The sequence below is a fragment of the Bos grunniens genome, chromosome 7, assembly GCF_055505025.1.
Source record: "Bos grunniens cultivar Pamir isolate PY7600 chromosome 7, Bosgru_T2T1.0, whole genome shotgun sequence".
NCBI lineage: Eukaryota > Metazoa > Chordata > Mammalia > Artiodactyla > Bovidae > Bos > Bos grunniens.
Window position 1 is genome coordinate 32,187,854 of NC_141171.1, and position 21,175 is coordinate 32,209,028.

General features: G+C 39.2%; 1 long non-coding RNA gene across 3 annotated transcripts in view; it reads left to right on the forward strand.

Annotated features, from left to right (window-relative positions):
* LOC147369010 (uncharacterized) overlaps positions 1–21,175 on the forward strand; it is a 289,600-nt gene that overhangs the window by 98,734 nt on the left and 169,691 nt on the right. Inside the window, exon 3 of one of the 3 annotated variants that reach the window (XR_015167073.1) lies at positions 6,578–6,638. The exons of the other annotated variants lie outside the window; for them this stretch is intronic. This is a non-coding gene — a long non-coding RNA (uncharacterized LOC147369010). The remainder of the gene's footprint in view (positions 1–6,577; positions 6,639–21,175) is intronic. 3 annotated transcript variants of the gene reach the window in all.

Consider the following 21,175-nt stretch of genomic DNA (forward strand, 5'->3'; position numbering starts at 1 on the left):
TCATATGCTTATTGGCCCTGATGCTGGGAGGGATTAGGGGCAGGAGAAAAGGGGACGACAGAGGATGAGATGGCTGGATGGCATCACCAACTCGATGGACATGAGTTTGGGTAAACTCCGGGAGTTGGTGATGGACAGGGAGGCGTGGCGTGCTGTGATTCATGGTGTCGCAAAGAGTCGGACACAACTGAGCGACTGAACTGAACTGATTGGCCATTTGTATGTCTTATTTAGAGAAATGTCTATTTAGTTTTCCTGTCCATTTTTTGATTGGATTATTTTATTTTGTTGTTGCTGAGTTATATGAGCTCTTGGTATAGTTTAGAAATTAACCCCTTGTTGGTTATATCGGTTGTAAACATTTCCTCCCAGTCTGTAGGCTGTTTTTGTTTTTTCATTTTGTTTACAGTTTCCTTTGCTGTGTAAAAGCTAATAAATTTGATTAGGTCCCATTTGTTTTTGCTTTTATTTCTAATGTCTTGGGAGGCTGACCTAGGAAAACATTGATGTAATTTAACATTAGAATGTTTTGCTTAGAACATCAGTAATTTAATGTTGCACTTAAGGGTTGCTTTTACCATCTTACTACAATATGCAGGACAATTTGCATGAGTTTAAAAGGGCCAACAAAGCCTGACAAATGCTTTGAACACCTATCAATTTTGATAAAATTCTGTGTGGCAATTAATAATCTGAAGGTAGGAACCTATCAGAGCTCTCTAGTTGGATACCATCAGTAACCAAAAATTTACCCACACCTGCACAGCCCTATCCAGACATATTTTCTGCCTAACATCAGCTTCATATAAATCTGTAAACTCTCCTGTATTTGTATTTGGGTCCCTAGTCTTTTAACAGAATGTTTGGATCAGAGATTGAGAAGGATAGGTAGGATAGATCTGAAAATAGAATGTCCCTGTCTTGGGAGGGCTAACATTTTTTTATCAAAGTTTGAGAAAGTTGAGTTATTTCCAAATTTGGTACACTATAGCCCCCACAAGTGTTTCTAGTTTCCTTGCCCCCATTCTCTTGGAGAAGATTAAAGTTATCAAGTGCATACTCCTTTATATAGCTTAACTTCATCTTTAAACATCAAGAGTTATATATATATATATATATATATGTGTGTGTGTGTGTGTGTGTGTGTGTATCTTAGTGTTTCAAAGGAAGTTCATATACCTCTCTATATTCTAGATCTAATTCCTTCTCTCTGCATATTACCCTCATCATTATCCCTTCTGTCTCTAGACTCCTCCCCTCTGCTTTCCCTCATTAAAAAAAAGCAAAGGTAAACTATCATTCGCTCTCATCCTGCTATTCTTTATTTAAAAATAAGTGCCTATTTAATTGCTAGCTCTGTGATTGGCACATCTGTTAGCACCACCCTAGTCTTCTCTTTCCTTTCTTGGCTCAATGCTTGTGGTAACTGATCAAAATCGTTTCATCTGAATTCCTTATAGCACCATAAAATTTAACTGTGTATTCTATCACACTAATGATGCTTACCTTTTGTAATTTCTATCTATTCTCTAAACAGATTTCTCTTCTGAAAAAAAAAAAAAAAATCTGTAGAATTTGGCATTATGGAATACCCTTAGCTGTTTTTTAGTGCTCATTTTTTTTTTCTCTGTATTCTTGTTATTTCTCTATTTTGCTTCCCCCAAAGTAATGTCTTTTTTTCTGCTGTTTCTTCTGATTGAATCTGAACGTGAACATTTCTCAAGACTCTAGCTTTGACTCTTGCTTGTCTTGCGTGCGTGGTGGTAAGTCATTTCAATCATGTCTTGACTCTTTCCCCATGGATGCAGCCTTCCAGGCTCCTTTGTCCATGGGGTTCTCCAGGCTAGAATACTGGAGTGGATTGCCATGCCCTCCTCCAGGGGATCTTCCCAACCCAGGGATGGAACCCGCATCTCTTGTGTCTCCTGCATTGGTAGGCGGGTTCTTTACCACTAGAGCCACTTGGGAAGTCCCCTTGCTTGTCTTGATACACTGTTATTTTGTTGTTGTTGATTTAACCACTGTTTCTATGAGATTGAGATGTATCTAGTCAGATGTGACCTCCAACGTTTGTACCAGTTCCACGTTTCTGTTTGTCTTTCTCAATCCCTTTATTTGCCTGTTGTGCCGTTAACTGTATAATCTGAATATCCCTATGTCTTAGCCAATTCTGGATGCAAATGATTCACATTAATGGTAATAACTCAGATTTCAGTGGCTGTGACTCCTATATACACAGCCAGGACACCAATACTCTCCCAGAGTCCTTCCACTTTCTGGGGTTCCCTGGATACCATGCATGTGCTCAAAGACTGTTCTGTCCTGTTCTCCTCTTCTGATTCCCTCATAGATGTTCATTGTCCACGGAGACCTGAAGGAAGATGCTGCTGTTAACACATGTCCCTAGTCAGACACCCTTCCTTGCCAGATACTGTCTGCCCAGTTGCCTCTTCCACACCCTGTTTTAGTTTTTTTCATAGATCTTGTTGATACCAAACATTATATTTTTTTCTTTAGGTATTTTTTATTGTTGAACTTTTATTAAATAAGACTTTGTCTTGTTTACTATGCTACACCTAGTGCCTATAACAGTGCCTGACACTTGAGAGGCTTAATACATACTTCTTCAATGAAGAAATGAACAAATTGATAAGCCTAGAATGCCAAGGTGGTGCCATCTTCCCTACCATTCTCATTTTATGTGTATTCTCTGAGTTAGATACAGAGTTGAGAAAAATGCCACTTTTAACACTGTATATCACATTTACTACTCGGACATCAAATATGTGCTTTTGTGTCCCATGCTCCCTGAAGTCCCATATGACAGCCAAGGGCCAACTTTGAAAGTGGGCCTTTCTAAGGATAGCCATTTTGGGTCTTCTATTTAATCATTAAAAAATGAAATACAAGAAAGAAAAACCTCAATAGAATTATTTAATTGAGTGTGTTATACTGAAGCCTGTGTCCAAATCAAAAATGGCTAAAGTCCTTATTCTTGAATATACTTGAATGCAGGATGTCTAGTCTTTTAGCAGGTTTTCCTCCTCCAGTATTACAGAGTGTACCAGGAATCCTTGATGCCCCACAGCTAGTTCTGAGAGTCACTGCCCACATCAGTCTGATGTCACATTGTGGACTAATGCCCAGGGGTCACTTTGCCCTCCCTTGCTGGTTACCTGCTGCCATCGCAGGGTGGAATGTTTCTTACCTTGCTGCTTCTCTCTCCCACAAAAAATATCTTTCTCTCAAGGATTGCACACAGTTTCCCTCATTTACTCAGGTTACGAGGGAGATGGAGGTTAAGATTGTAACTTGGAAGCAGAATATAGAAAGTTTGGGAATAATGGAGGGGGAGTCTGGCATAAATAAACTATGACAGCTCCTGAATGTGATGGCATGCAGACACCACCAGATACAACACAGTCTCAGAAGCCTTTCCAGAATATTCTTCGGCTCAGTTGCTAGCCTGGTGTCACCTAACAAAATGAAGTTTATGATGCAATATTGACTATTGTTCCCTGTGTTATACAGTAAATCCCTGTTGCTTATCTATTTTATATATAGTAGTGCATAGCTCTTAATCCCATATTCCTATTTATCCCATCCCCTTCCCTTTGGTAACTATGAGTTTGTTTTTTTATGTCTCTGAGTCTTTTTCTGTTTTGTAAATAGATTGATTCATTTGTATTATTTTTTTTTTTTAATTTTATTTTATTTTTAAACTTTACAAAATTGTATTTTGCCAAATATCCCCTTATAAGTGATATCATATTTGTCTTTAAGAGAAAATAATCTGCAAATAATATATATATATATATATATATATGCATAGATATAGCACTTTGCTTTATACCTGAAACTAATACAATATTGTAAATCAATCATATTTCAATTTTTAAAAAGTAAGTTTACCCAGAAGGAGTATTTTAACCGTTTCTATTCAAAACTGCTCCCAGGATACTGAGAGAGTAATCGGTTTCTTTGGCACTTCGAACGCAAGGCTTACATCTCCATTTTTCTTTTTGTCATTGAATGATTAGTGATCAGAATATCCACTCTCCTTGGTTAAAGTCTCACCCCCATCTACAGGTATGTGGTCTGGTCTTATCCTTCTCGTACGGTAGTCTTATATCAGAACATCTACTGGAGTCTGAATTACTCGGCCTTAAGTACAGCCATGTGAAGCAGCACCAGTGCAGAACAACACAGCCTGGAATCGAGATCAGGCTAGCAGACCTTTTCTGTGGTCTTTTGCGTCTCTGCTCCTAATCCCCTTTAAGTAACTTCTTGTTCAAGGATGTATATGTATAGCTCGCTGAAAATAAGCAGTGATGTACAGATTCAGGGAGGAAAAACAATACAGTACTATTTTAAGGATACATGGTCCAGATTGTTGTAGGTCTGCTTACATTCCGACCAGCTCTTACATTAAAAATGAAAGTGATTTCATTTTTCCCAAATAAAAGACAATTCAGGTCTTCACCTCTTGCAAAGAGAAAAGTAATGCTGAAAGTTCTAGAATTGCATAATTTCCTTGTTTTTAACCTATGTCCTTGATCCTTCCCTACTGAAAAGAGAAAACTGATGTCTCTCTACTAGATGTAATTATGGCTTAAGATAGGATTTAAAGTTAATTACTATTTTGACATAGCTATTTTATACTTTATATTCTTTATTTGAATATCATGAAAGAGGAATATGCTCCTAAGGTATTCTAGGGGACACTAACCATGTATTGTTTCAAGTTTCAATTAATCTAAGAAATTTATGCCAACTTGGCAATGTCTAAAATCATGCTACTATAAAACCTTAAAATGTATATAATCCAGAGACATCTAGTTAATTTTAGCAAAGTTCTGTTACAAAATCTGAATTTTTAGGTTACCTTCAGAGTCTTAATAATTTAGAGGTTGTTACTAAGGAGAAGTGGGTTTCCCAGGTGATGCTAGTGGTAAAGAATCTGCTTCCCAATGCAGGAGATGCAAGAGACTTAGGGGTTTGATCCCTCAGTTGGAAAGATTCTCTGGAATAGGAAATGGCAACCCACTCCAGTATTCTTGCCTGGAGAATCCCATGGACAGAGGAACCTGGCGGGCTACAATCTAGGGGGCCACAAAGAGTGAGATGCAACTGAGCATATTAAGGAGAAGTAAGCATTTGCAGAGTAATACCAATCAGCGGGTAAGAAATTACTGCAGGGAACATAATTTTGAGCAGGATTCATAAGTAAGGAAGGCATCTTGCTGACTTTTTTACATTCCATTGATTTAACATTGGGACGTAAAATCAGGAATATTTCAGATCTAAAATTTTGATACTCAAGTCTCACTTCCATCTTTGGCCTGAAAGAAACTTTGCCAGTGTATGGGATGATTGCTCGCAAAATTTTTTTGAAGAACTCTATCAAATTCAGAGATGAAATAGAAAATGTCCTAAAAAAGATGACTGCTGAAAGGGGAGGCAGTGTCAGAGTTAAGTCATTTTGGAATTTGTGCCAATGAGGCTGAGTTGCTTGCTAACCTGGAAGTCTTTCATATAAAAGCTTTGTCAGTGTTATACTGCCAGGTTTAAGTTTAATGCATTGGGATTTTGTAAAGCTCACTTTAGTTAAGATGCTAAAGACAATTTGGCACTCAGTGTTCATGTAAACATTTAGTTAATTGGGAGTCTCTGATATTTTTAAAGGAAGAGAGGTGAAGATGACCATTGTTAACATCACTTTTTAAAAGAATGACTATAGATTATGTTATCAGATTCAAAGAAATTTAAAAAGCCCTCCAGCTGTTTATTTTTTGCACTCTTAGTTATGAGCCACAACTGTAAGATAAACTGTAAGTAATTTGCCTAAAGAAACTTACTAAATAAAAAGTTACAGGAGAATGGTTTTAGAATGCCAGACTATGGATTTCTCTCAAAAACAGCATTTAGCCATTGGCTTGAGGTTTAACTGCAAAAACCAGAAATGTAGGTCAGGCAGAAAAGCTGGGGTCCTGTGACATGAATTCGTGGAAATTAAGCATGTTGTCATTAAAGTTTCCTGGAAATTGAAAGAGCATATCGTTCCCATAGTTTTTTTTTTTTTTTTTTTTTTAAATATTGGCCAATTGACTCTCAGAGAGGAATTGTTTCAGTTTGGCTCAAACAGAAGTATTTTAAATAAGACTTGCAAAAAAGCAACAGCATGCTAGCCACAGTTCTACAGTTTGCTGTTTAATTTCCCCCTTGAACTCATGAGAAGTAAAGAATGGAAATACTTTGAAAGGAAACTGGTATTGAACATTTTGTTCTACTTTAAGTAAAGGAACAATTTACTGTTTGTGATTACAAGGTAATTTAATTTAGACACAATAGCATATTAGAAGTTTTTGATTATTGTACTTCTTACATTACTTATTTCTTGATTAAAAATGGATTCCATTCCCATTTGTGGTACAAATGAGAACAAAGGAGAAAGAAACAAATAAGAAAATTCAAACTATTCAGTCTTTTTCTCCAAAGAAATAAACATTTAAATATATTTTCTTCAAATTTTTTGTTCAATGAATGTATTTGAAGGAATGAAAATTTTGCTTTCTAGTGCCAGTCATTCCATTGTCTGGGGAACAGCCAGCAATAGACAAACGTAATTAACCACTAATGTAAGTATAATTTATAATCTACCCCCCGGGTCACTGTTTCTTACCCCTTAAAGATTTTAACTTCTTGTTTACTTTCCTTTTCTCCAGTATCAGTCCTGTTGTGGTGATTAAATATTCATGTTTTGTCTGTTCAAACTTCCTCTCTTCCTTTGATCTTGTCCTGCTCTCCATCAACCACTCTGTCCCCTGGTTACTCTCTAGATCTTGTCCATTTCAAGCGCCATGCCTCTGACCACCACCTTCTATCTTTTTCCACTCACATCCAATCCAAATAATTCTTTAACCCTATCAGGATCTTTAAACCAATGAGCTTACTACTTTTTCACTGTTCCTTTTATCTTTTCATGTTCTCCTTTCCCCCCTGGGCTTCCCTTATGGCTCAGCTGGTAAAGAATCTGCCTGCAATGTTGGAGACCTGTGTTCAGTCCCTGGGTTGGGAAGATCCCCTGGAGCAGGAAAATGCTACCCACTCCAGTATTCTGGCCTAGAAAGGAATTTTCCATGTAGTCCCTGGGGAATGGAATTCCGTGTAGTCCCTGGGGTGGTGAAGAGTCGGACACAACTGAGTGACTTTCACTTTTCCCCCTAAATTGTAAGTTCTTAAATTTCATGGTCTTTCATTTTAATCACTTCTTTGCATATATCCTTATCTTCTTTGTCCTTCTATTGCTTCATCATATTCACTCAGAAGTTCTAGGTAAATCAATCTCTGACATTCCATAGAAATGTGGTAAGAGAAAAATACATAATTAGACAGGTGGATCTTACTTTCACCCCATGTTGGCCTTTAGTATGATCAAGACAGACATAATGTTTTGCTCAGATTGACCCAACCTTAGAAAAGTTTCTTCCTGACAGTAAGTCCCTGACCTTTCTTATCTTAGAAAACTTTCAATTATAGAATCTTTCTCTGTTCCTATGAGATGTAAATCTCTTAGCCTCTTGCCAGTTTTGAAACCCAGGAATGTCTTTCTCAATGATTTGGGCACCATCCTTTTGAATGTAATCATCAAGAAATATAAGGCCCGTGTCTTCCATTCTCTGTAGGAGGGTAGGAGCTTAACATTGATAAGCACCCATTAGAAAACTCAGAGAAGGCAATGGCACCCCACTCCAGTACGTTTGCCTAGAAAATCCCATGGATGGAGGAGCCTGGTAGGCTGCAGTCCATGGTGTTGCGAAGAGTCGGACACGACTGAGCAACTTCACTTTCACTTTTCACTTTCCTGCATTGGAGAAGGAAATGGAAACCCACTCCAGTGTTCTTGCCTGGAGAATCCCAGGGACGGGGAAGCCTGGTGGGCTACCATCTAGGGGGTCACACAGAGTCGGACACGACTGAAGCGACTTAGCAGCAGAAAACTCAGATGGTCTAATCACATGGACCAACTCCTCCCCACCCAGCAGCTGTCCTCCATTTTTACATTTAACTGTCTATTTCAGAGAAGAAATTGAAGCAATTAGAAATGAACTTTTACCAGTTCCCATCACCACCAGTGGATGCTTAACCTTTTCTCCTGGTCATGTAAAGGCGTTCTTATGCTAACTTCCCCTACTGTGTCACATTTTTGTCCATCAACTCAAGGACATTGTTTCAGGAATTCCCCCTCCTCTGTTTTGCACTGTCATTTTTTTCCACCTCTGGAATGACTTTTCCATCAGTAAATAAAAATGCTCTATGTTTCATTTTAAAAACAAAGCCAAAGCATACTGAAACTATATCACTTCTTTCTCATTCTAGCCACCACTCAATTTATCTGTCTGCATAGTAAGAGAAAAAAATATTTGTAAATTTTTTAAAGGGTGCTCCAACATCTGGTTTTTTGTTCTTTTGACACTGCCTATTCTTATTTGAACTCAACCTCTTATGTTGTTAAATCCAGTAGCAAGCTCTCAGACTTCATCTTACCTAACTGAAATATTTGTGGATCACTCCTTTCTGTTGAAATAGTTTCTTTAAAAAAAAAAAAAAAGCTTAGAGGCTACCACATTCCCCTGTTTCTCTTCTTCTGACCATTAGTTTTCTATCTCCTTTATCAATTTTTCCTCATCTTCCTGACTTCTTAATGTTGGAGTATCGCAACACACAGTCCTTTTTCTTTATACATTCACTATTTTGGGGAATCTCATCAATCTTGAGGCTTTTAATATCTGTCTGTAAGGTAATTAATCCAACATGTATATCTACAGTACCTCCTCTCTCAACTCTAGACTAAGATATCCAACTGATTTGCCAAATAACTCCTGCTGGCTATCTAAAGAATGTCTCAAACTTCAGATTTCAAAAATTGAGACCATAGTCACTCCTCCTCTACTACCACCTACAAAATCCTACCCCTCCATAATGAGCAACTTCCTCTTCCATTTGCTTTGAATAAAACCTTTGGAGGCATCTTATTCTTCTAAGTTTGTCATATCCCATATTTTGTCAGTAAAAATCTTTTACTTGATTCTCAAAATATATCCCATATCTCACTATGTCTTTCAAATTCTGCTGCTAAAGTGCTGTTCCAAGCTACTATTCCATCTTCTCCTACCTGTCTTATTGCAGTAGCGTCCAACTGACCTTGTTGCTTTCTCCTTTGGGTCTGTTTCTAACAGAGCCACAGCAGTAATGTTGTTTAAAAGTAGGTTAGATAATATCACATAAGATCATGTCAATTAAATACAGCAATGGCTTCCCACATCATGAGACTAAAAACTAATATCCCTGCTAATCACCTAGAAGGGTCCACACAATGTATTTCTGCGGGGAGCCGGCGGGAGGCACTCCGCCTGTGGCAAAGGTCATGAGGAAGGAGGCTCGACATAGGCAAAGGCGGGATCGAGCCTCAGAAGTCCCCCTGGAAATCCTCAAGCATCTACCCCCATAACCAGAGCCTGCCTACTTTACTACTTTGTGCTCTCACCTACACCTCTGACTTTACGGGGGGCTGTCCCCCACCACCTCTTTCAGAGAAAGGAGTTAACTTAGAGCTCCAGCTAATAATAATTCCTGGGCGTGATAGGAGTGTTTCAACCTACAAACTCCTCTGAAGGTTCTCTAGCCTGCCTGACAGGCTTGTCCAGCCACATGTGATTTCTCACAGCCTCCCAATCGTGAGAGGTATGAGATGCTTTAAATCTTCTAAAAACAGGTTCTTTAGAGAAGTTAGAAAACTATTAGTATAAGTATAGTGGGCTGATTAGAAATTGTATTGGTGAAGGGTTTTCCATTTGTTGAGCCAATGTTTACTGCTAAGTCTCCACATCCCCTGCCCTTATACACATTAATGAATATATAGAAGAAATAAGTATTAACCTTTGATATAAATCACGTTAGACCTTAGGCTAAGTAAATTCTTTCCTTAATTAAAACCCACTACACCCTCACCCTATAGGAATGTAACTTTATCTGGTACCTTGGAAGGTGGTGTCTGTTGTAAGAATAATCACCCCTGGAGAAATAAGTGTTGACTGACTGCTGTTACAAGGAGAGGGTCATAAATTGTCAGCAGGCCCCCCTGGACAGAAGATGATGTAATACCCCTAAGACCTCTGTATACATTTGTATGAAGCACCTGACTTTGATAAAAGTCAGGACTGCTGACCCTGCGTGACTTTTGTATAACATCTCAGTGTCTAAAAACAGACTCTGGAAAATAAAGAATTGGGATCAGTTCCTCGAAATACTGGTCTCCCCATGTCGTTCTCTCTCTCAAACTCTGGCTGAGTCTCCATCTGGAGCGCGGAGCCCGCCATGCTTACTAATTATGCCTGAGCTTCTAAGATCCGACTGGGGAGGCCTCAGTGTCTCCTCTCCTTCAGGAGAACGGAAGGATGCCTGCGGCCTATGTAAGTGGTGCAAGCTTCTTGTCTTGAAGTTTTATTGGTTTCCCACATAAACCAAGCTACTCAGCCTCTTTTCTCCACTGAATATTCCTGCTGAGCTATCCTCATTCCATTACTCTTTATATCTTTAATTAATATTTAAATAAGTCGCTGACGCCGTCCCTGCTTCGAATACCCTGGATGAGCCGGGGCTGGACCCCGGCATATTTCCTCTCTGCTCCACAATGCTCTTTGTCATTTCTCTCTCTGTTGCTTACTTCTCACTACCTATATCAGCCTCATTACTATTCCTCACTCATTTCAAGCAGAGTAAATATTCAAGGCCTTTGTGCTTGTCCTTGTCTCTGTCTTTGTTCTGTGCGTGGGCCAGGCTGTGTGTTAGGTTGTTAGGTTAGGCCTTCTGAGATTCCCAAACTCCCCACAGACCCACCTGTGAGAGGGGTTCCTACTGTGTGGAAACTTTTTTCTCCTTCATGACTCCCTCCCCAGGACAGGTCTGTGTCCCTAACTCTTTTGACTCTTTTTGTCTTTTATAAGCTAGCTGGCTACCTTCCAGCCCCTACTCATCTTTTATAACCTACCAGCCTCTCCCTGCCCAGAGGAAGACAGCCAGAGCCAGAAGGCAAGGGGCTGCTACAGTCTCAGCCCCGGAGATGGCATCTTCCACCAAACTGTGAGCAGGCTCCCAGCTGCTAACCACGTCTTCCTGAGATCCTGGATGGTTGATATCCACCAGGAGGGTCGCAGCCTGAGATCAGCTCTCTGGAGGAGACGTATGGCACACCTGAGTGATGCTGTCATGGCACACCCAGGAAACTGAAAGGCCAGGAGTGGGGAGGTGACTAAGATGCACAGTCCACCTGGGACAGTGTGCTTGCCAAGCACCTGGTCGCCCGAATGCTCAGACCTAGGAAGGGCACAAAACACATGCTCAACCCACAGAAACTGAGCCAGAACCATGTCTGAGTGTCTCCTGTGAGGGTACTGGTCAGCAGTGGCCTACTGCAGGGGCTCTGGGTGCAGCAGACTTGGGTATGGCATAAGCCATCTTGGAGGAGGTCGCCATCAACCCACCACAGACCCACCAGAACTTACACAGGACCGAGGAAACAGACTCTTGGAGGGCACAAACAAAACCCTTGTGTGCACCAGGACACAGGAGAAAGGAGCAGTGACCCCATAAGAGACTGACTCAGACTTGCCCATGAGGGTCCAGGAGTCTCCAGCGGAGGCTTGGGTCAGAAGTGGGCTGCTGCAGGGTTGGAGGTACTGAGTGTAGCAGTGCAGGCATGCGACCTTTTGAAGGAGGTCACCATTATCTTCATTATTTCCACCATAGTTTGGCCTCAGGTCAAGCAACAGGGAGGGAACACAGCCCATCAACAGAAAACTGGATTAAAGATTTACAACATGGCCCCACCCATCAGAACAAGACCCAGTTTCCCCCTCAGTCAGTCTCTCCCATCAGGAAGCTTCCATAAACCTCTTATCCTTCTTCATCAGAGGGCAGACAGAATGAAAACCACAATCACAGAAAACTAACTAAACTGATCACATGAACCACAACCTTGTCTAGCTCAGTGAAAATATGAGCCATGACTTGTAGGGCCACCCAAGATGCACTGGTCATGGTGGAGAATTCTGACAAAACCTGGCCCACTGGAGAAGGGAATGGCAAATCACTTAAGTATTCTTGCCTTGAGAACCCCATGAACAGTATGAAGAGGCAAAAAGATAGGACACTGAAAGATGAACTCCTCAGATTGGTAGGTGCCCAATATGCTACTGGATATCAGTGGAGAAATAACTCCAGAAAGAATGAAGAGACAGAGCCAAAGCAAAAATAATACCCAGTTGTGGATGTGACTGGTGATGGAAGTAAAGTCTGATGCTGTAAAGACAAGTATTTCATAGGAACCGAGAATGTTAGGTCCATGAATCAAAGCAAATTAGAAGTTGTCAAACAAGAGATGACAAGAGTGGACATTGACATTTTAGGAATCAGTGAACTAAAATGGACTGGAATGGGTGAATTTAGCTCAGATAACCATTATATCTACTACTGTGGGCAAGAATACCTTAGAAGAAATGGAGTAGCCATCATAGTCAACAAAAGAGTCCAAAATGTAGTACTTGGGTGCAATCTCACATGACAGAATGATCTCTGTTCGTTTCCAAGGCAAACCATTCAATATCACAGTAATCCAAGTCTATGCCCTGACCAGTAATGCAGAGGAAGCTGAAGTTGAACAGTTCTAAGAAGACCTACAAGACTTTCTAGGACTAACACCCCCAAAAGATGTCCTCTTCATTATACGGAAATGGAATGCAAAAGTAGGAAGTCAAGAAAGACCTGGAGTAACAGGCAAATTTGGCCTTGGAGTACAAAACGAAGCAGGTCAAAGGGTTAATAGAGTTTTGCCAAGAGAACTCACTGGTCACCACAAACACCCTTTTCCAACAACACAAGAGAAGACTCTACATATGGACATCACCAGATGGTCAATACTGAAAACAGATTATATTCTTTGCAGCCAAAGATGGAGAAGCTCTATAGAGTCAGCAAAAACAAGACTGGGAGCTGACTGTGGCTCAAGTAATGATCTCCTTATTGCCAAATTCAGACTGAAATTGAAGAAAGTAGGGAAAACCACTAGACCATTCAGGTATGACCTAAATCTACTCCATTACAATTACACGGTGGAAGTAACAAATAGATTCAAGGGATTAGATCTGATGGACAGAGTGCCTGAAGAACTATAGACAGAGGTTTGTGACATTGTATAGGAGGCAGGGATCAAGATCATGGCCAAGAAAGAGAAATGAAAAAAGGCAAAATGGCTGTCTGGGGCCTTACAAATAGCTGAGAAAAGAAGAGAAGTTAAAGGCAAAGGGGAAAAGGAAAGATATACCTATTTGAATGCAGAGTTCCAAAGAATAGCAAGGAGAGATAAGAAAGCCTTCCTCAGTGATCAATGCAAAGACATAGAGGAAAATAGAATGGGAAAGAGTAGAGATCTCTTCAAGAAAATAGCAGATACCAAGGGAACATTTCATGCAAAGCTGAGTACAATAAAGGACAGAAATGGTGTGAACCTAAGAGAAGGAAAAAATATTAAGAAGAGGTGGCAAGAATACACAGAACTATACAAAAAAGATTTTCATAACCCAGATAACCACAATGTTGTGATCACTCACCTAGAGCAAGATATCCTGGAATGAGAAGTCAAGTGGGCCTTAGGAAGCATCACTATGAACAAAGCTAGTGGAAGTGATGAAATTCCAGTTAAACTATTTAAAATCCTAAAAGATGATGCGGTGAAATTGATGCACTCAATATGCCAGCAAATATGGGAAACTCAGTAGTGGCCACAGGACTGGAAAAGGTCAATTTTCATTCTAATCCCAAAGAAAGGCAATGCCAAAGAATATTCAGACTTCTGCACCATTGCACTCATCTCCCACTCTAGCAAAGTAATGCTTAAAATTCTCCAAGCCAAGCTTCAACAGTATGTGAACTGTGAACTTCCAGATGTTCAAGCTGGATTTAGAAAAGGCGGAGGAACCCAGATCAAATTGCCAGTATCCACTGGATCACTGATAAAGCAAGAGAATTCCAGAAAAGCATCTACTTTTGCTTTATTGACTACGCCAAAAGTTTTAACTGTGTGGGTCACAACAAACTGTGGAAAATTCTGAAAGAGATAGGAATACCAGACCACTTTACCTGACTCCTGAGAATTCTGCATGCAGGTCAAGAAGCAACAGTTAGAACTGGACATAGAACAACAGACTGGTTCCAAATCAGGAAAGGAGCATGTCAAGACTATATATTGTCACTCTGCTTATTTAACTTATATTCAGAGTACATCATGAGAAATGTTGGGCTGGATGAAACACAAGCTGAAATCAAGGTTGCTGAGAGAAATATCAATAACCTCAGATATGCAGATGACACCACCCTTAAGGCAGAAAACAAAGAAGAACTAAAGAGCCTCTTGATGAAAGTGAACGAGGAGAGTGAAAAAGTTGGCTTAAAGCTCAACATTCAGAAAACTAAGATCATGGCATCTGGTCCTATCACTTCATGACAAATAGATAGGGAAGCAATGGAAACAGTGAGAGACTTTCTTAGGCTCCAAAATTACTGTAGATGATGACTACAACCTAGAAATTAAAAGACGCTTGCTCCTTGGAAGGAAAGTTATGACCAACCTAGATAGCATATTAAAAAGCAGAGACATTACTTTACCAAAAAAGGTCTGTCTAGTTAAAAGTATGGATTTTTCAGTAGCCATGTATGGATGTGAGAGTTAGACCATATAGAAAGCTGAGCGCTGAAGAATTGATGCTTTTGAAATGTGGTGTTGGAGACGACTCTTGAGAGTTCCTTGGACTGCAAGGAGATCCAACCAGTCAATATTAAAGGAAATCAGTCCTGAATATTCATTGGAAAGACTGATGCTGAAGCCGAAATTGCAATACTTTGGCCACCTGATGCAAACAACTGACTCATTGGAAAAGACCCTGATGCTGAGAAAGATTGAAGGTGGAAGTAGAAGGGGACAGCAGAGGATGAGATAGTTGGATGGCATCACCAACATAATGTTCACAACTTTGAGTAGGCTCTGGGAGTTGGTGATTGATAGGGGAGCCTGGTGTGCTGCAGTCCATAGGGTCACAGCGTCAGACACAACTGAGCTTGCCTCTGTCTAAAACATTCTTTTCTCAGACATTGACTTGAAAATCTGCTTTACTTCCTTCAGATCTTCACTCAGGTGGCCCTGAGTGAAGTCATTCTTAGTCACGTCATCAAGAGTTTACATATGCTGAACTTCTTGTTCATCCTCTTGCTTTATTTTTCTTCAGAGCATTCATCACCTTCTTAGATATATGTTTATTATCTTCTTTGTTGCTGTCTTTTGTTGTTGTCTTTTTATCCACTAAAAAGCAAGCTTTCTGAGGGTAGGAATTTGTGTCATTTTCTCTCTGGTTGTGATACCAGTACCTAGAACAGGGACTGTCTCAATAGATGCTCATTATGCATTTGTTGAATGAACAATAGAAAGATACCACAAAGGCTGCACCAGAATACAATCTGACTTAGTCCTTAATCAAAGTTTAACTCTCTGAGAGAAGCTTCTAATAGAATATGACAAGAAAGGAAATAAATGAGAAATTCAAAGCACTGTATGAAGGAAGAGTTAAGAGTGAGCCATTCTTAGAATTAATAATAGAGAGTCTGCCAATGAAGATATTTGACTCAGAACTGGGCAATAGTAACAGGACTAAAAATCTATGATGTGTGAATCAAATTATGCACAATGATTTACTGTTTTATATTTATATTTATATTTATATTTATATATCCCTTTGTATTTATTCCCAGGAAAATGTCTCCAAAGAAAAGCTCTTCATGTGGGTGGGTAAGAATTCAAATCTTAAGTGGAAAATGATTATTTTAATATTTTCTCTATTTCATTGCTTACAGTGTGTCATATGTCAGAGTGACTTAGAGTGCTTTACACAAAACAGTTTTTCATGATGTCGAGCTTAGAATGTAAGTGAGATCTTAGGGGACTGTGTGGACCACTTTAAGAAAGCAACAGGGGGAGGTCATACTCTGTACATAGTTTAAAACAATGCAGAAAATCTGCTTAATTGATGAATTAGGGAGAAATAGAACCTTGAAACAAGAGCAATGCAAAAGATTAGGATATGTTAGAAAAAATGCATGGCTTAGAAGAGGAGATTTTAAGAAGTTTCCATAGAATAAAAAGTGAATTTTCAAACCATAAATTTCAAGAAAAGTTTAGCTTGATAAAGTTCTGTATTTTAATTGCATATATTGTGATGATTAATATATTGAGTGACATTTAAAGACTCTTCAGTATCTGCATGGGACTCTCTAGCAATTTACAGTCATTTTTTTTTATTGAATTATAGTTGCTTTATAATGCTGTGTTAATTTCTGCTAGACAGAAAAGTGATTCAGTATCTACACTATATACATTCTTTTTAAAAAATATTCTTTTTCATCATGGTTTATCATGGGATACTGAATATAGTTCTTTGTACCATACAGTAGTTGTCTATTCATCGTATATATGTAAAAGCTTAAATCTGCTTACCCCAACCTCCCACTGCGTTGCTCCTCCTACACTATTCCCCTTGGGAACCACCAGCCTGTTCTCTATGTCTGTGATACTGTTTCTGTTACACAGATAGGCTCATCTGTGTCATATTTTAGATTCCACATATAAGTGATTTTGTTGTTTTTAAGTTGCTAAGTCATGTCTGACTCTTTGCAACCCCACAAACTGCAGCATGCTAGGCTTCTGTACCCCTCACTATTTCCTGGATTTGCCCAAGTTCATGTCCACTGAGTCAGTGATGCTATCCAAGCTACTGATCCTCTGCTGCCTCTTCTCCTTTTGCATTCAGTCTTTCCCAGCATCAGGATCTTTTCCAATGAGTCAGCTCTTCATGTCAGGTGGCCAAATTATTGGAGCTTCAGCTTCAGCATCCGTCCTTCCAGTGAATATTCAGGGCTGATTTCCTTTAGGGCTGACTGATTTGATCTCCTTGCTGTAAGGGACTCACAAGTGTCTTCTCCAGCACCACAGTTTGAAAGCATCACTTCATTTGTGTTCATCCTTCTTTATGGTTCCTCTCTCACATCCATACATGACTACTGGGAAGACCATAGCTTTATCTATACAGACCTTTGCCAGCAAAGTGATGTCTTTCCTTTTTAATATGTTCTCTAGGTCGCTAATATCTTTCATTCCAAGAAGCAAGTGTCTTCTTCTTTCATGGCTACAGTGGCAATCTGCAGTGATTTTGGAGTCCAAGAAGAGAAAATCTGTCCCTGCTTCCACTTTTTCCTCTTATATTTGCCATGAAGTGGTGGGACTGGTTTCCATGATCTTAGTTTCTTTAATATTGAGTTTGAAGACAAGTTTTTCACTCCCCTTTCTCCCTTATCTAGGGCTTCCCTGGTGGCTCAGAGGTTAAAGCGTCTGCCTGCAATGTGGGAGACCTAGGTTCGATCCCTGGGTTGGGAAGATCCCCTGGAGAAGGAAATGGCAACCCACTCCAGTATTCTTGCCTGGAGAATCCCATGGATGGAGGAGCCTGGTGGGCTACAGTCCACGGGGTTGCAAAGAGTCGGACACGACTGAGCGACTTCACTTTCACTTTCTCCCTTATCTAGAGGCTCCTTAGTTCCTCTCTGCTTTCTGCCATTAGAATGGTATCATTTACATATCTGAGGTTGTTGTTATCTCTCACAGCAATCTTGATTCTAGCTCGTAACTCACCTAGCCTGGCATTTTGCATGATGTATTCTGCATATAAGGTAAATAAATGGTATGACAATATACAGCCTTTCTGTCCTTCTTTTCCAATTTTGAACCAGTTAGTTGTTCCATGTAAAATTTTAACTGTTGCTTCTTGACCTGCATACAGGTTCATCAGAAGACAGGTAGAGTGGTCTGGTATTCCTATCTCTCTAATTTTCCAGTTTGTTGTGGTCCACACAGTCAAAGGCTTTCACATAGTCAATGAAGCAGAAGTAAATTTTTTTCTGGACTTCTCTTGCTTTCTCTATGATCCAACAAATGTTGGCAATTTGGTCTCTGGCGCTCTGCCTTTTCTAAAGGCAGCTTGTAAATCTGAAAGTTCTTGCTTCAAGTACTCCTGAAGCTTAGCTTGAAGGATTTTGAGCATAACCTTACTAGCATGGGAAATGAGTGCAATTGTCCAATAGTTTCAATATCCTTTAGCTCAGTTGTGAGTATGTCAGGTGGTGGAAGTAAAATCCAATTCTGTAAAGAACAATACTGCATAGGAACCTGGAATGTTAGGTCCAGGTTCAAGTTAAATTGGATGTGGTAAAGCAGATGGTGGCAGGAGTAAACACTGACATCTTAGGAATCAGTGAACTAAAACTGAAGGAATGGGAGAATTTAATTCAGAAGACCATTGTATCTACTACTGTGGGCAAGAATCCCATAGAAGAAATGGAGTAGCCCTCATAAATAACAAAAGAGTCCAAAATGCCGTACTTCAGTGCAATCTCAAAAACAGCAGAATGATCTCCTTTCATTTTCAAGGTAAACTGTTCAACACAGTAATCCAAGTCTATGCCCCAACCAGTGATGCTGAAAAGATGAAGTTGACCAGTTCTATGAAGACCTACAAGGCCTTCTAGAACTAACACCAAAAAAAGATATCCTTTTCCTCATAGAGGATTGGAATGCAAAAGCTGTTGAATATAGCTTTCTATTATTGTCTGAAGTTTGAGCGGGTTATGCCTCCTGCTTTGTTTTTTTTTTTTTTTCTTCAGGATTTCTTCAACAATTCTGAATCTTTTATGGTTCTATATGAATTTTAAGATTATTTTCATTCTGTGAAAAATGTTTTCATTTTTCATCTCTATAAAATGATTTGATAGAGCTCTCTTTAAATTTGTGCTTCCCGCATAGCTCAGTTGGTAAAAAATCCACCTGCAAAGCAGGAGACCCCAGTTCAATTCTTGGGTTGGGAAGATCCACTGCAGAAGGGATAGGCTACCCACTCCAGTATTCTTGGGCTTCCCTTGTGGCTCAGCTGGTAAAGAATCTGCCTGCAATGTGGGAGACCTGGGTTAGATCCCTGGGTTGGGAAGATCCCTTGGAGAAGGGAAAGGGTACCCACTCCAGTATTCTGGCCTGGAGAATTCCATGGATTAAGTCCATGGGGTTGCAAAGAGTTGGACACGACTGAGTGACTTTCACTTTTCACTTCATTAAATCTGTAGATTTGTTTTGGGTAGTATGGCCATTTTAACAATATTAATTCTTCTAATCCAAGAGCATGGGATAGCTTTACATTTCTTTGAGTCAATTTTCATTTTCCTTTACTAAGGTTTTATAGTTCTCAGCTATAAGCCTTTCACCTCCTTGGTCAGATTTATTCCTCAGTATATTATTTTTGGGATTACCATTATAAAAGGTATTGTTTCTTTGCATTCTCTTTCTGATATTTCATTGTTTGTACAAAGAAAGGCAACTGATTTTTGTATGTTAATCTGTATCCTGCTACCTTGCTGAATTCACTTACCAGTTTTAGTAGTTGTTATGTGGAGTCTTTAAGGTTTTCTATATATAGTATCATATGACCTGCATATAATGACAGTTTTACATCTTCCCTTCCAGTTGGGATACCTTTTATTTCTTTCCCTGTCTGATTGCCATGGTTGGGACTACCATGTATATGTTGAATGGAAAAGGTGAGGGAGGGCATCCTTGTCTTATTTCATATTTTAGCAGGAACACTTTCAGCTTTTCAACTTTGAGTATTATAGTGGCCATGGGTTTATTGTAAGAAGCTTTTATTATTTGAGATATATTCCTTCTGAACCCATTTTGATAAGTTTTTTAAAAATCATGAATGGATATTGAATTTTGTCAAATGCATTTTCTGAGTCTACTGAGATGATCATGTGGTTTTTGTCTGCGGTTTATGTGCTGTATCACATTGATTACATATGTTTAACTAGTCTGGTGAACCTGGGATAAATCCTACATGGTTGTGGTGTATGATAATTTTTTGTGTATTGTTGGATTCTATTTGCTAATATTTTGTTGAGAATTTTTGCATAGATATTCATCAGAGATACTGGATGGTAATTTTCTTTCTTGGTGGTGTCTTTGTCTAGTTTTGGTGTCAGGGTGATACTGGCTTCATAGAATGTCTTTGGGAGTGTTCCCTCCTCTTCAGTTTTTTGGAAGAGTTTGAGAAGGATTGGTATATGTTCTTCTTTTTTGGTAGAATTTACCTGTGAAGTCTATGGGTCCTGTACGTGGGATTGTAAGGAGTTTTTCAATTACAGATTTTACATCATGTATAGTAATTGGTCTGTTCAAATTATCTGTCTCTTACGGATTCAATTTTGGTGGGCCATTTGTGAGTCAGGAAGTATCCCCTGGAGAAGGAAATGGCAACCCACTCTAGTATTCTTTCCTGGGAAATCCCAGGGTCAGAGGTGCCTGGCAGGCTACAGTTCATAGGGTCACAAAGAGTCACACACAACTGAGGGACTAAGCATGCACACACATGTTTCTAGACATTTGTTTGTTTATTCTAGGTTGTCAAATTTTTGGTATTCACTTTTTTTTTTTGGTATTTCTGCAGTATCAATTGTTTTGTCTCCCTTTTCATTTTTTATTTTGTTTATTTGATTTCTCTCTGTTTTCATAGTAAGCCTGGCCAGATATTTGTCAATCTTGTTTCTACTTTCAAAGAATCAACTCTTAGTTTTACTGATTTTTTCTATTGTTTTTCTATATTTTTATGTGTCTATTTTATTTACTCTCTGATCTTTATTATTTCCTTCTTTCTTCTGAATTTAGCTTTTGTTTATTCTTCTTTTTTCTGATTCTTTTAAGTGGTATGTTAGACCGTGTGAGATTTTTCTTTTTCTTTCTTTTGAGGAAGGCCTGTATTGCTATAAACTTCCCTCTAAGAACTGCTTTTGCTGCATTCCATAGATTTTTTTAATGGTTGTGTTTTCATTGTCATTTTTATTAAAATGACAATGGTATTTTAACCTTGATTTCATTTTTATTATTGACCCATTGATTTTTTTTTTCAGTAGCATGTTGTTTAGTCTCCATGTAATTGTTTAGTCTCCATGTAAACCCCCTTGGTTAATTTCTAAT